At 36.4% G+C, this 16,122-nt stretch overlaps 1 long non-coding RNA gene across 2 annotated transcripts; it reads left to right on the top strand.

Moving 5' to 3' along the window:
* Nucleotides 1–6,264: 6,264 nt before the first annotated feature.
* Nucleotides 6,265–14,898, top strand: LOC139123695 (uncharacterized). 2 transcript variants are annotated; one of them, XR_011549765.1, is made up of 3 exons: nt 6,265–6,608; nt 11,276–11,390; nt 13,783–14,898. It is a non-coding gene; the product is annotated as an uncharacterized lncRNA (long non-coding RNA). The 2 variants fall into 2 exon arrangements; XR_011549764.1 differs by having other exon boundaries at nt 11,270–11,390.
* Nucleotides 14,899–16,122: the final 1,224 nt, after the last annotated feature.

Raw genomic sequence — 16,122 nt, 5'->3', positions numbered from 1 at the left:
CAGCATCCACATCAAGCTTTTCCAGTGAGGTGATTACCCATTCTGGGATTTCATCCAGGCTCGGGATGGTCTAAAATATAAATAATTGTGTGTCATAAATTTAGGCAAGGTCTACACAATAATACATATTCTGTCAATATCATTAGAGTCTACCAAATGGAACTCTTATCACAACTCAAAATTAAACACACATTCATTGAGACACAATTCAACAATAATTAGTGACATAAATCAATGTCCTTCTGGTATTGACTTCATGGCCTAGCAAACTTGCTTGAAGTGATTGAAAGAAAGCCATATCACAGCAACTCCCTCTAAACAATGATTTGCCACTGTATTAAGCTGTTTTTATTTCTGCAGACATAAAATGACAATGTGCATCAAGACCTAATATGATAATCATATTTCAACATCACTGTGTTGATTCAATGTAATACTTTGATATACACAATATGCTTACTATGACAAAATGGGATTACAATTACCTTTAAACATACAAGACCGTCTGATTCATCTGCTTCATTCATTTCATCATCACTATCTTCTGCATCATTCTTACGAACTGGTTTCCATGGCAGAGTACTCCACTTTCTGTAGTTCATTTTACTTTTCCATTCACTCTTCTGAAGCGGAAATTGTGAGGCTTTGAGTGTCCACCAAAGGTTCCAGCTATGTGTGGTTCTATCCATTGTTTAACATTGTAAACTTCAGTCAAAAATTCTGCATTAATGGCAGGAGTGTAGCTACTGCGGACTGTGTGCATTAAGTCTGTAATAAATAAGCAATGTATTAATTAATGATCAATACATATATAAATTTGATAGAGCAGCTTTTATTACAAAACTACACTTTCAGCATTTGCAATTCAGTTAAACATTCTTCCTTAACTGAATGGTTGGTACTCATCACAAAACATGAAGGGGGCATGAGTGACATATAATTTTCCTGTTTCTGTAAATGGACATAACATTACAATCATGATAAAAGGTATACCTATGAGCTGATACACACTCTGGTATTTGCAAAAGATGGATAACAGATTATGCCAAGCCTCATGTTGTTTAATCCAAGTGATCAACATATTTACGTACCAGATCATTTCACAAAGATACAATATGACATCCTGAACAAGATTCATCATTATTATACACCTGTGTCTGTAGCCAATGGAGTTTCGTTGTACAGTAAGTTTTGTGGAGTCCAGTAACTTTGACGCAGAGTACAATAAGTTTTTTTTTTACAAGAATATATACTTCTCAGCATTCAGTACTTCAGGTAAGTCCAAACCTGTGAATTCGAGTGAACGTATGCTGCTGACGTACAATTTCTACCATGTGCACTGTGCAGCATGGGGAGAAATTTATTCTATGTGCTTAGTGTCCTGGACATGCTTAACTCGTTCTCAGTCTGCTACCGATCGCTCAGTACAGTGCACGATAGCCATCCAAAGACGCCTCAATTTCGACTTTTTTCTTGTAAAGTTGGACGAAAAAGGTGTTAATAATAAGGTCATTCCCAAATACCTGGATTTATATCCAAGTACATCGTACAGTTCAGTATCTTCGGTAATTGAAGAGCTGACATTTTGTTTGAAGTCCCATCATTAAGTCCCCAACTCCTTTCAAGTGCCCACAAACATATCCTTGATATTTTCAAGTCCCTCACCCCACTGAGAATTCCCTCCAGAGCTGTTTGTGAAGCATGAATACATCTTGTACATACCTTGTAATGTATATGCATTTGTCTTCCTCAGCTGTGAAGCTATTTTGCTAAACATCTGATCACAATCTTCATGAGTATGGCCTACTGGCAAAAATTTGAAAGTAACCTGTGGTTGGGAAGATAGAGAACAGTACTAATTACACCTTAGCTGCAAAAATCCTTCGAATCACCACTGCTATTGCAAACTGGCTGCCATGCGAAAGAAACTACCTGCCAATTTTGAAACATTGTTTGGCTCTTTCAAACTGTCCATGCCATTCTGCCTACTGGTACAACTCTTCTAAAACTTTTCTCTGCTTTACAGAATGTGCGACATATTTCTGTTTGACAGTATACATTTTGTGTGAGATGCACAGATAGCATGTAATGACCATGCTAAGTATACTGTGGTGCATGTAAGTACTAATACCGGGTCTTACAGACAAAATATCAAATAAACGAATATCAGTACCAAGAGAAATGCTATACTGATAAACAACACTTTTGGAAATTTAGTGTTCATCCATTTGGCAAACAACAATGATTTCCTACAGGAATATGATATTAGTATATTGCTTCTATCTGACACAAAAATGAAAATACATTGGATTGTTCATTCAGTCTGTGAATTCATGAAAGCAACTTGTGAATGATTTTGTTTCCTTACCTCATCAAATACACCATACTCAACCAGCAGGGAGCCCAAACACAAGACGTATCTGTTTTTGTTTTCTCTGTAACAGTTGTCCAGTTGTGTGTATAATGTTTCCCAAGTACTTCTTTTTTCTTTAGCAGCATCTGCAGTAACACATTCATTGTCAAATTGCTGTCATGAGGAAACTGACGCAAATCCAGAAAAACATATGGCACTTTTCCATGAGGGACATCAGTATGATGTAAAGACCCTGTGGATTAAGACAAACATGAAGAAAATTATATTTATCAATCTGTATGTACCTGTACACATTATGTGGAAAAATAAAATTTTAGGCTTTAAAATACACTGTTAGAGACTAAATATTTCAAAACTTCAGAAATTGAGTGCTAAAACTGTGTTAAATGATATATACTTGTTCACTTATACTTACAAATCAAACATTTTTGATGTAGATTTTTCATCAATTTTCAACGTCTGATGAGTCCACTTTGTAATCAAAAAACATATCGGGAGGGTATATTAAAGATCAACTATTTTTGATAAACATACCAGTATATGGGTAAGAACTTGCAATAATCCATGGGTATCTTTATCCTTGACAACAAAGTGTGGTACATTGTTTTGCTCTGGTCCATGCCATCAATAATGACAGTTGTCATCTCTTCTGGATGTGTGCGAGCTTTTTCTCTAGCATTATGGTATTGTTTCCTTTCAATGCTGAAGATAAAGAATAAACATGAATACATGCATCAACTGCAAAAAACGTTATTGAAATGATAAAGTGCTCCCATTTGATTAGAACATATTACTATAATCAACTTCTATTTTGGCAGAAACTGATGTTTTTAAGTTAATTACAATTGATTTCACAATGTATTTTACAAAGTCTCCAATCAACTCCTATTACTCCAAAGGCATTAACCTTTCCATTTTGCTAACAGGAAAGTGGTTGAATTTTACAATTGAAAATCTTACCTCACTTGCTCATCATGGCGTTCAATCAGTTTGTAATCCGTGTACGATCTTCTGCTTTCTTGGCTTTTGTAAGTTCTTCACGCAGATTTACACATGTCGTACAGACTGGAAAGTCTTGCTTACCCTGATAGCATATCAGAAAAATAATTAAAGTAAATTTTAGGATACATGGTATGGCATCAGGAAAACTAAATACATGTAGCCAATGTAGACCAATCATTTGGTTCAGTGTTAATGTAAATATTTATCAGTGTGCTGTTATCTGTATTTGTACAAAAAATACTCAAGGTGCTAATGACTCATTTCTATGAATTTTACCAGTCTGGTTTTTTGACGAATCAAAATATCAACTTCTGCATAAAACTCAAGAAATTATCCTTACTGGTGACGAAAAATCCTTACTTTCATAATCTTGAACTCTGGCAAATGTTGCGCCCATATTCTCTGGAAATGGCCACGTGATATAATCATGTTTCTTCCATACTTTCTTTCAAGGAGTTCTGACACCATTCTGTTGTAAAGTCTATCTTTAGTCCATGTCGGTGGCAGATGTACTTCAGTCTTGTGTGGCATATAATCCCCTATTCTCTCGAAAAGAAACTGCATCCAAGTCAGACAAACCGTTGTTTTTTCAGTCATTCTCATCCGCCCACTGTTACCACGTTTAATAGTAATTATGTTCTCCTTGTAGAGATGAACCACTGATGCAAACCTCTTTGCAGAAATATTAAGTACATGACACCAGGCAGAGTTACACACTGGGACTCCTTTGATGACTAAGTTTGTTGTCACAACTTTCTTACCATTGACGACTTTCAATGTTGAATGCTCGATGATTTTGTTGAGTATGAACTGTCTTTGACGATCTTCATTCCCAATTTCTTTGAACTCCCTCTCTGCATCCTTGATGGCATTCTTAGATAGCTCTCCTAAGCACTCATCGCCACAACACTCCATTTGTAACACACATACTGGGTCACGCAGAGGTTGTGAAATTCGACGTCTTGGTTTAGGTGTTGAAGAAAAACTTGGCATAAACTTCTTGGTGGGACTGCTGTAATCTTCTTCAAGATCACAGTAAACTGTGTTGTTTAGTCCTTTGTTTGGATCTTTGCTGCAGTCAGATGCATCAATGTCAATTGATGAACACTCATCATCAGTACGCAGGTAAACAGTGCTACCACTGTTGTCTTCATAGAGGCTGCTATAGACTGTGTGCAAACTGGTGTCCTCATTTAAGCTGCTGTAGACTGTACTAGCAAGTGAATCACCATTTAAGCTGCTGTAGATGGTGTGATTACTGATTTCGGCAATACCGCTAAAGTCTGCAATGGAAATAACAGGTGATGATGGACAGTGGAAAGGAACAGCTATTACACTACAGCCAATGAAAAGGAAAAGGAAATGCCATTTCAAGTTTTATCGAGTCAAAATAGAGACCAGCTATTTTTTCTTGACAATATAAAAATTTTCCGTGATAAAGACTAGAAATCCTTAAATGTGTAAAATCCAAAAACATGTGCAAGTGTTTATTGTATTTCTTGCTGGGGCGGTAGTATTTCCTCTTCTAATAAAGTTCAGATAAATCGTATCATCAAAGCTGCTAGGAATATTCTAGGCGTACAATTGTATAGTTTTGATGACTTGTATATGAAATCAGTGAAAAACAAATCTACAACTATGTTGTCTGACAAAACGCATCAACTGAATAGTAATTTCACTAAAATGAGGTCTGGTACCAGATACTATTCAGTAAAGGTGCCGCACAAACAGGTTTAGAAATACTTTTGTACCCTCAGCAGTGAGAATTCTAAACCAATTTTCTAACAGGTGAAAAAAAACAAAACAAACTCATTAATGGCTACTGTTAGAATTATTTTAAATTTTACTGTTGTTGATCGACAAGTGCTTTGTCTGTTATTTGGAACTGTGCTTTTTAATCTGTGTGATCTCTTTGTATTTTATCTATTGTGGAATATTTCTTTTTAGACTGTGTACACCACAACACATTTCAATTTTTTTATATTGGATTAATAAAGGATATAATAATAATAAGTGGTCCTTCATTTGAAATTTAGTAAGGAGTTAGGGTGTTGGTTCAGTTCAAGTTCAGAAACATTATGGAGGCCAAATGTATGAACTGTGGAGAAGCCTTTGAGGAGAGAGCAAAAGGTTACAGACGAGTCTCCATTGGAAGGCGATTCATAAAACAGAAAATGTGAAAGATGTAAAGGAAAATAAGGGCAACTCCACACATCAGCTCTACCAAGATTGTTTGAAATTACGATATGGTGAATAAAAGGATCATTGCATTTATTTTGTGTTACATGTGATGGAGAACATCATGATCTATAATGTGAAATTTCTCTGGGGAATTTAACATAATTTGCATGATGGATAATAGTTGGACAAGTTTAGTGTCATTCAACAATTATTTATAAACATATTACATATTTTATTCACAATTTTTGAAGTTAAAAGTAATTTGCTTTCTATTCATTCACTTTTACCACGCGAAAATTCGCATAACGTAGCCGACAATGCTGAGACAGCAATACTAGTCAGCGCACGTATTGTTTGTTGATATCTGAATGCAAATGAAGTACGAACGGGAACTTGCGAGACTTGCATGACGTCATGGGTCAAGCAGCTTTAAATTCAAGATGGCGGTTATTTCAAGGCGATCGTCGGTCTTGCTGCGAAAAATCCATTAGGAGGAGAGAAAAATTACAAATACCGAGTAATTATTGAGCGGGTAGGTTATATGAACACCGGACAAGGTCCTTTTGAAAAGTTATGTTACATTTTTGTCTTTTAAAATTTCTGGCGAAGGCCGCATCCTGTGCGATATTTGCGTGTTACACATCGTAGCCCTACCACTCCAATGACCAACCTACCCGAGTGCAGAGGCTACGGATTCGCAGCAATCCTACCCCGTGATCGTGCCGTCAATAATCTTCAGTTGTCGATATTTTAGCTTCTACTGACATGTCCCGTCGGTGTTTAGGAATGTCTGCTAAAGAGTCTACCTTGAATTCCTGGACCATCTCGACGACTATGCGGTACGTTTGAATCTAGTGCCAGTGTGCCATCGACCGTGTCATGCAGTTACGACATGGTCCGACAAGCAACTAGCTTTATTCTCCGTTCAACCGGGACGAAACTCGCCAAAACGGAAGAGAGTACCTCTTTTCCGCACCAGCGACAGGTCGACACACACTTCAAGCCCTCGATCGTCGCTGAGTCCTGCATCAGCTGGACGGCTCTATACCAGGTAAGCTTATGTATAGCTGCTGTCTTATTTTTAACCAGCCATATTGTGTCTAAGATACGTCTACTCCTTCTTTTATAAACGTGTTCAGCAATGTCTGTATCCGGCAAAGTATTTAACGTTTGTTTGTTTTAAATCATTGATATTCCTGATAATTTCAATGAACATCGAATTTCCAGGTCACTTTATGCTAAATGTGACTTTTAGTGGTACATGTATGCACCCCGGGATGACTGTTGATTCATGTCAGGGACCGGACAAAAATTAAGGGGGGGGGGGGTGGTTGGTGTTTTTAAAGGCCTGTGTTGAACTTGGCACCAGAAAATTTACACACCAGATTACAATTTCAATGGAAAACAACAAGCTATCACCCCTCCATAGTCCTCTTACATACTAGAACAAAGGCAATTCCAGGGATCAGCAGAAAGTGCCATTTTAAATCCATGGAAAATAATGACCCTTCAAAAAGTGTTAGCAAGAAAAAGATTATCCCTCCCAATTTTTTGTATGACCAGTGAGTCACAGTCTGTATTAATGATCAGGGCTTGACAATTCCTATCGCCTGACGCCCGGGACAAGTGAAATTTCCATTCGGGCAAGTCAAAAATAAAATCTGGTTGCCCGCCGGACAAGTTGTTTATACAACTTCTGGCGCAATCAACGCGAACATAAGTTGCAGTTTGTGTACGTGTCGCCCAATTTGTGTTGTCGTTCACACAAAATAAATGTCAATCACTGACTTATTTAGATACAATTGTGACGTTCTTCTGCGATCCACTTGCCGACTCACACAATGTTGCAATTTTTCCGATGATCGACATGAAATTGTTTTATCGTCCAATTAAAAAAGTCGCTTAAAATTTGGCGTAAACAGTATTTCTTTGTTGAATGCTGACTGCTCACTGTATTTGCACCATCAATATACTGGTATGATATAATTAGAAATATTTGTTCACATTTTCTTCAGAGACCAGAATGTACATGTTTAGTGAATAAACATTCCGGTGAAATTCCAAATCAAATTTCTTGCACACACATTCACTAGTAACCAGCTCAATCTTATCAAGTGCATTAATATCATTAAGCATCTATAAACACAAATATATAGCTAGTTGTGTATTGAAAATATCATGGTTTCAACAGACTACAATGTATAGTGAATGAACATTTTTGATGGAATCCAAAAATCAAATTTCTTGTACACAGATGTATTTTACCTCAAAATTTAAAGGGTACAAAAATCACATAAATTATCAAACCTGGATAAATTTACATATGTATAGGGTAAAATTGTCAATATTTAGCCTAACAGATTCCAATGTATCATGATTTGATATTTTTTGGTGAAGCACTGTATTGGCCACATCTTGTTTTCAAATAGTTGCAATAGTTGCGCAAAATGATAACCCTGCCCCAAAGGTATGCATGACAATTCAAAAATGCTTTTTTTACAAAATAGCAACCACCCAAAAAAGCCTTACCCCAAGTAATTTCTGTTCAGTCCCCATGAAAAATTATCCTAGGAACACATGATTGATACGCTCTATTGTTTGTTTAACCTCTACTCAAATGGCTGTGCATGAAGGTTAATAATAAGATTATGAAGTGTTGCTATACTTTCTTTTGAAATTGCAATAAGTTGAATATGTTGGTAGATTTTTGAATTCAATCCCACAAGTCTCCTAATTCTTGTCACTCAAATTTATGTATGTTCTATGGCTCAATGACAGAAAAGAGCCCCTTGATATGTTTTTATCTTTTTTTACTACAGTATAGAGGCATTATATCCATGTTAAGTTGTCAATTTATTTCCTCTGTCACAATAACATTATTAATTAAGAAGGTTATAAATAGTGCAAAGTAACATGACATAGCATGTTTAATGCCCCACTAGCTGTAACTTATGAAATTTGTTGACCTCAGAATATGTTCCCATTTTGTCGTGGTTTTCTCTGAATTCTACTCTCTGAAGGGATATTGGCTTTTACTGCATTAGGAATATTCCTCTGAGAAACATTTAAACAGTAAACTCAAATTTTAACAGCCATTTTGATTATCGCCCCTTTTCAAAAATTGGTAATATTAACAAGGAGAGAGAACATACAATGTCACAGTTGAAAACATTCACCTCTAGGGTGAAAATTCAATCTAGGATGTCAAAACAGGGGGCAATCATGAATGTGGGCCCGTACTCCTGTTCCAAGGGGGGTCATTCAACATACAAGTAAAACCCTTGAATTTTCTGTGGAAAATACTATAGTCTATCAATATGCGACCTAAATAAAGTAATAAATATATTGAATTTTATTAAAACCCTTTTCCTGCCAGACAGTATCACTTCCCCATCAGCCAAGTCAGTAAAAAGTGGTATTGAGCCAAAACATGACATATTTTCACCCACTTGGCTTGTTCTGTTATAGCATCTTTAGTCCAAAAGAATCAAGTTTACAGTTTTGAACAGCTTTCAAATGCACAGTATTATGTTAAAATACACCATATGAAATATGTTGTGTTTCATTAATTTTAACCATCTTGACCTGGTGGTGAAATATGGACTTGCCAGGAAAAGGGTTATATAAACATACCGGTAACTTGTATGTATTAGGAAATTTATGATCATTTGTTCTGACCAAAGGGTTTTGCTCTTGAAAATCAGAAAATGATGCTGTTCAAAATGAGTATAACTGACCTGCATGGATGCTTTCCTTGCAGTGTTCAACGTTTGTATGGACTGTGACATTGTAGACTCTTCAATTGAGGCATACCCATCACTTACATTCATCAGCAATGCCACATGCATACAGCTCCAATGCACTGTTGACTCTACATCAGTCCTTTCTACCCAACTTCCTTTGCACCACCTTATATCCACCAAAAATTTAATCAGCTGTGTACAGGTTTATATTTATGTCATAAAAGCATTTATCATTACTTTTTGCACAGAAACAGTGATTTGTTGAAGTTATCCATGAAAATAAATATCAAAATCAGGCAATATGGAGACCTTTTTAGCCTCCACAAAGCATGCCGGGAGAAATGCCCAGATGATGATGTAAAGTTTTCGGGTTTTGGTGCATTGACTAGGGGGTCTGATCTAGGGAGTCTCATAAACAGCTTAGATATTATGCCTGCCTGTAAGTATTACAGATGTACTAATAATCGTGCGCGAGATTTCAATAAGGCATTCTGCATGATTCGAAACCTGAAGTGAAAACACCGCCTCTAAAAATTGTTGCTGGTAAAGATTGGCACGACATGAGTTTTCAAAATTATAAGTACAGTGCATGTTTTTATGTATGCAAAGACCGTTTCCAAGAATATTTCCCGACATTTTGCCCAATGACTAGTTGTGAGGTTGGTTGGCTTTCAGATTTTAACCATTCTCAATTATTTTCTCAAGACTGCACAAAACGGCTACTCGGATTTGCAATCTCTTCCTACCTCCATTGCGGTTTCTAATAACCGGTAACTCACGATTAGAGTTCAAAGTGAGTTGTGAGAACAGGAAAATTGTAGTGTGTAGTTTATGACTGTACTTTGAAAGGATAATTGAAATTTCATTCAGTGCCCCTAGAACATGAAAGTGTGTTTGAAGTTTAATTTAGTGCCCCTGAGAACATAAAAGTGTGTATGCACAACTATTGTTGTTGGATGAGGGACACTCCATTTAGAGTCGACAGATGAGCCATTTCTGGTCATTTGCTTTGTCTCTCCCTCCCCCCACCCCATGGGGAACGGTTCTTGGAATTATCTCGTCATCCGCACATTCTTTGTCTATATATTACTAAAAAATTAGCACTTTAGAATTGGCATTTTTCTATAACCATTCTTTGTTATAAAAAGAGTTATCCATATTTTAAAACCAGCATTGCAATGGCTAAACATGCGGAGCAATTTCGTCATGCAATTCTCTTCGGGCATTTGAAATCGAACATCGCTTTTTTCAAGTGATAATAGCTAGGTTGCAATGCTAATCAAAATGTTTTGGATAAAAATACAAGCATTTTGGGAGTTCATTTCGTCATGAGGCGATATCGAAGATGTGTTCAGCTCCAAACATGGCCTCCCGTAACGTTGTAGCTTATACCGTTGAGCTACCAAAAGAGCCATGCTTGTACAGCTTCCTTCGGTAACTGGTGGAGCCACATGCCCTTCGGTACTTCTGAATTCATCGGAAACACCAAGTTCGAAATCCTGGAGTTCAAAGTCGCTGAGTTCCGGTTCAAAGTTATAAGGTTGAAGGCAAGTGTGTCCATTGGCAGTAGCTCAATACAAACGCACAGTAGATCAGACCCCTAGTGATACCCCCTAACTTCCTCAACCAAACACGAAAACTTAACGTCATCTTAGGTCAAGCCTCTCTGAGGAATTCCGATAAGTGGCGCTTCCATATGGCGAAAATGGCGTCATACACATCAATTAAGGTAGAACGCGCCTCGGGGACAGATATTCGGACTCTCAAACTTCTACAATTTTTTTTTGATCTACCACTTGTGGGGGTTCATTATAAAGCTCTTGGAGAAAGATATGTGTCCATGGACTGTCAGATTAATATGGTTATTCATCGTCATTATCGTGACTTGAAATGTGATTCATCATCTGTGTTTGAGACAATTTGATTTTTCTCAGTAGGATTTTTAACTCTTTTTTTATATTTCTGCAAGTTGCAGGTCCCCTGGAGGTACATGTATTTTATTAGGCGTTGAACAAATAGGGAAAGTGTAGTGCCCAAAGGAATGACAGTCACACAAAAAGGCATGCCAACAACTGGGAACAATATGAGAGGTATGTACTCTACAAAGTATGCACTGATAAGTTTTTAGTCTAAAGTAGTGAACTTTGAAGGGCAAGTTAACCAAAGCACCAGTGTTGGTGAATTATAGTACATGAACATGGTTAAGCAGAACCATCATGACACATGTACGACAATTTTACTTAGCTGAACTTTGATGTTTGGTTATATTTGCAGGGCACCTAACAGCCATAAGCGACAAAATCTGCCTTTATAATCTTCTTTTGAAGATACAGATGTAATCGATAGTGATGTAGCCAATTAGCCCATGTCAATTTTGAAATCACAATGAAATATGTAAACCCTGGAAATTATTATAGAGGAGCATAGTGTTGAAACAACTTCAGGGGCTCTTCCATGAGTTCCAAAACACAAATGTACATGACATACAATAATTGCATAGTCAAACCAAGGAAATGTTCTTTTTAACACTGTCTCCCGACACTGGCCAAAATACTATTGAATGAATCCATGAAGTGTAATTTATGAACCTTGTCTGGGAAACAAAACTTTGAAACAACATCACAAGACAAACTGAGGTTGCAGAGTCTGTTGCAAATTGTGTAATGAAAATTGTGTAATGAAAGATGAAACAAGCTTCTGTTCTGATAACATGTTCCAGATTACATGACATGCTCAAAACCATATTTTATCTTTTACTAAAATTGAATGAAACTATTTTCCGAACAACATACAGTGTGCAAGAAAACCATTGCTTTTTTTCAAAAATTGTAGCATAATATATATTTTTGCGTAATTGTACTGTCCCAAATACACAAACATGACCCCCAACAGATCACTAGCATGTGATTTCCAAACATTTAACAAATCACCGCTCTCCTCTGTAATGAATCTAGCAAGTATGTTATTGTTATTCAATCACCGTAATTCAAATGACATAATCCAGCAGGGACTCCATGTATGTCATCAGTGATGACTTCTAGATCAAGTACCGAAAGATTAACTTTTAATCCATACTATTACTGGCACACATACACAGTCACATCAATCTTTGATTTGGGTGATTCCCCAGCGTAACATGCCCTCTTTTTAGTTCAATATATGTATATGTTACAAGGCACTGTAGGTCAAGGCTGCATGATACAAAAATATTTCTATCTTCAATATTCAATCCTAATTTGACAGATGTAATATTGTAACGTATAGATCCTACTGTATTAGTTCTCGGCCAACGTACAAAGACTTGGTCCATTTGCTAAACGCATAATTGACCATTCGCTAAAGCGCATAATTGATGACATGTTTTGCAAAATTATTATTGGAAGCACGACCATACTCCATGTGTCTGGGAGGTACATTGATTTTACAGTCTCTCCTAACAAAAACAGGAATATTTAGTCAATAACATAGGCAATGAATCAGTGAAAAAACATTTTGGTCTTAGGCATAAACATGTCAGTTTGATGTACAACAGTACATAGATGACCAGTCTATTCAATAAGGGAGCATTCAGTTATTACAGCCGGGGGTAAGCCAGCACAATTTGAAGGGGGATGCGGTTCACCTTAAATTTGAAAATTGCAAAGGCGGTCATGTATTTTTCAAACAGCATTGGGGGTCACTCAATTTTCTTAAGTAGTTGACCTGTTAAAAAGAAGTTTTAGTGTTCAAAAATATTCTGGGAGATAAAATGATTCGCTGCATGATTTCACTCGTGGTAGTCATTTAACTGTAAATCTGAACAAAAGTATAATTATCTGTCACATGAACATCTTGCTGTTGAAACTCTGAGGCTTGTCTTATTGTAAATCAAGCTCATGGAGGGCAATGAACAATTTCCATTACTTACGTATTAGAGATATAGCAACTTTTGTCAGGGAGAATATTTAAGTGACCTGTATACCACTAGTACCATGAAAAGTGAAATAGGTTTAGTTGAAATTCAAATATCAAAACTGTTGTCCTCATCTGAACTTCAAACACCGTAATTTAATCAAGTACATTTGTATCAATTGTCAAACATCTCAGAAAGCACCGATTGTGTTTAAGACTAAATGATTCCGTCGTGTGCGGGCGCTCCGGCGCACTGCGACCTGCGACCCTTTACCAGGTAGGTCGCAGTGCACCGGAACGCTCGCATGCAACGGAATCTTTCAGTCTAATTGTGTTTGTGAAGCATTGAAAAAAAAATTATTCATAGTTTTCTCATAGACTCCAATGTATAGTGAATCAACATTTCAGTGAAATTCAGAAATCAAATTTCTTGCATACATATCAACTTTTAACCATCTTGTCTAGTGACTTTAAAGTGAAGTACTTTAAAATGAATTATCAAATGTCTATAAATACACGGATTTAAACAAAAACAAACAAAATTGATAGTGTACAGTCCTGATGATTTATTCTGTGTATCATTATTTTCAGGAACTGAAATACATACAATCTGGGCTATCCAAGGACTAGCATCAAGCTGAAGACATTTTGATAGTTGTGTGTGTTTCTTCTGAGGATAGCGAACATGACAGAAGTTGCAAGGGTGGTGCCTTTATTTGGAGACTCTTGCCATGGGATAGAGGAAGAATTGAAACTGCATATGGAAAAACACATGCATCAAAGGAAATGCATATTGAGGCTACCTTGCATTTAGGGCCTGGTATCAATCAGATCAGAGCCTGACAGACACATGACAATTCCAGCAGCATTGACAACTCATTACAGGACAATGTTTAATGTATAAGCATATTTTATACATTTTCTTGATTCTGCTAAAGGCTTAGTGATGTATTTTTTTGTTTCGAACAAAGACCACTCAACTTTTGAATTTTGTTAACCAGACAGAGGCTGTACTCATGAAAGTCCAACTGGGAACACTTTCTATATGTTATTACACCGACTGAGTCATAATCAGTGATTAAGCTGAATACCCAAAGCTGTACATGTGTGAATATGTGGACTGTACTCGACGGATTACTGGCTGAGTTATAAGACCAATAATTCTGTCTTAGTCTCTTCAGTGGCCATATTTGATATTTCATGAACAATGTGTTAAAAATGAGGTGCATCTTTGCAAACAAATTTTACAGATTAAGTACACCAACTTACAACTACAGTTATTTTTGGCAACACTGTAGCTTTATGTACATGCAATGTGCTTGAATCTTAGCTCGAGTCTAGGTTGTAATCAAAATATTTGTATGGCAATTTCAATGATATGGCAGAACTCATTATCATGTGTGATCTGTAATAGATACTAGCAATGCAACACAAAACATAGCTAAATGTGGAGTCTCTTTTCTACTTAGACATCCAAACACCCGGTACATCCAATTTTATTTCAAATCTTAGAGAACAATGGATTTATTATTTATTTGTTATAACTAAAGCCATAATTGCTGTGTAAAGTGAGTCAAGTTAAATCAGTTCTCAGATACTTGGTTGACACTTCAATATTGCATCTGAGAAGAAAACAATAAGTGTATTTTTTGTTTTTCACATGAAGTATATTGCTTGTATTTTTGAGGAAGTTTTGAGGAATTCTGTATTTTTGTCCCATGTGATTTCCTATTTAACTATTTTAAATAAACAATTAAAACCGATACCTCTTCTATGATCTTGCTTTGGTAGATATGTGTGTATGTTAGATGGGTTAAATGTGCAAAGTAGTTAATACAACAATGATATTAATGTAGTTAATGAGTGCAGAACTACAGTACAATAGGTGCAAAAACAGAACAATCAGGTTCATATTTGGACCTACAAGATCCAAATTACAGAAGATCGAATATGTTTCTTTATGTTGTGCATAAAGATGTATAAATACAAATCAGGTTGATGCATAAATGTGAATCTTTATGCATCTGTAATGTCCTGCATAAAGGTGAAAAATTTAGTCAGCCATTAAACCTTTTATGCACAAGCATAAAGGTGCATAAAGTTCCATCTTTTTGCTGCATAAAGATGATTACAGATCATCTTTATGCAACTTTATGTCACCTTTATGCTGCGCATAAATCTAGATTTTCATCTTGTGAATGTTATTATATTTATAGTGTGTAAGTGTATCATAAGGTGGAGATGTGAATTGTTGTCAAAATGAACATTATCTCGATGAAACTATGCAAGTTTAGTAAAAAAGGCAAATTTTGTCGAAATGCTGAACTCGGAAACTCTGACCAACCTAATAGGTTACTTGCAAAAAGTGTCATTTTAGTCCCTCTTTAATGGACAACGTCCGGAACAGGGACTGTCATCGGGTTTAGTCCTTCCATGCTGGAGCTGTTTTTGTAACATGACTGGACCAATTCATCTAGAACTTTGTGGAGGACAACACACTATGGCACACATACATATATAGGTTAAATTTATTTTTTTTTTGATCCAACATGGCCACCAGATTGCCATTTTGTGGGATTTTAAAAGTCTGCCATAACTTAACCAGAAGGAAACGGAAAGTGTTCCATAATGTTTCAGTATATATTGCATTTGTCTGTAAATTGGCACTTTTCCCACATGTTTGCAACTTCATTGAAACTGCAATGATCAACATCATGTACAGTATTCACGCTGATTAATTCCAACGGTGATAATGAATTTAAATATGTAATTAGCTTCAGTAATTAGAGGTTATTACCCAATATCGCCTGTTCCTGTGTCGTATCAGCATGAGTGTCATTTGTACTGCGTCAGACGCTCGACTTTGTCTCGTGATATTGGGTAATAACCGATTTATCATATACCCATGCCCATAATTTTAGGGAATTTTTA

This window comes from Ptychodera flava, assembly GCF_041260155.1.
Source record: "Ptychodera flava strain L36383 chromosome 23 unlocalized genomic scaffold, AS_Pfla_20210202 Scaffold_23__1_contigs__length_28996876_pilon, whole genome shotgun sequence".
In the NCBI taxonomy this organism is placed as follows: domain Eukaryota; kingdom Metazoa; phylum Hemichordata; class Enteropneusta; family Ptychoderidae; genus Ptychodera; species Ptychodera flava.
This window is presented reverse-complemented; position numbering and strand designations above follow the sequence as displayed.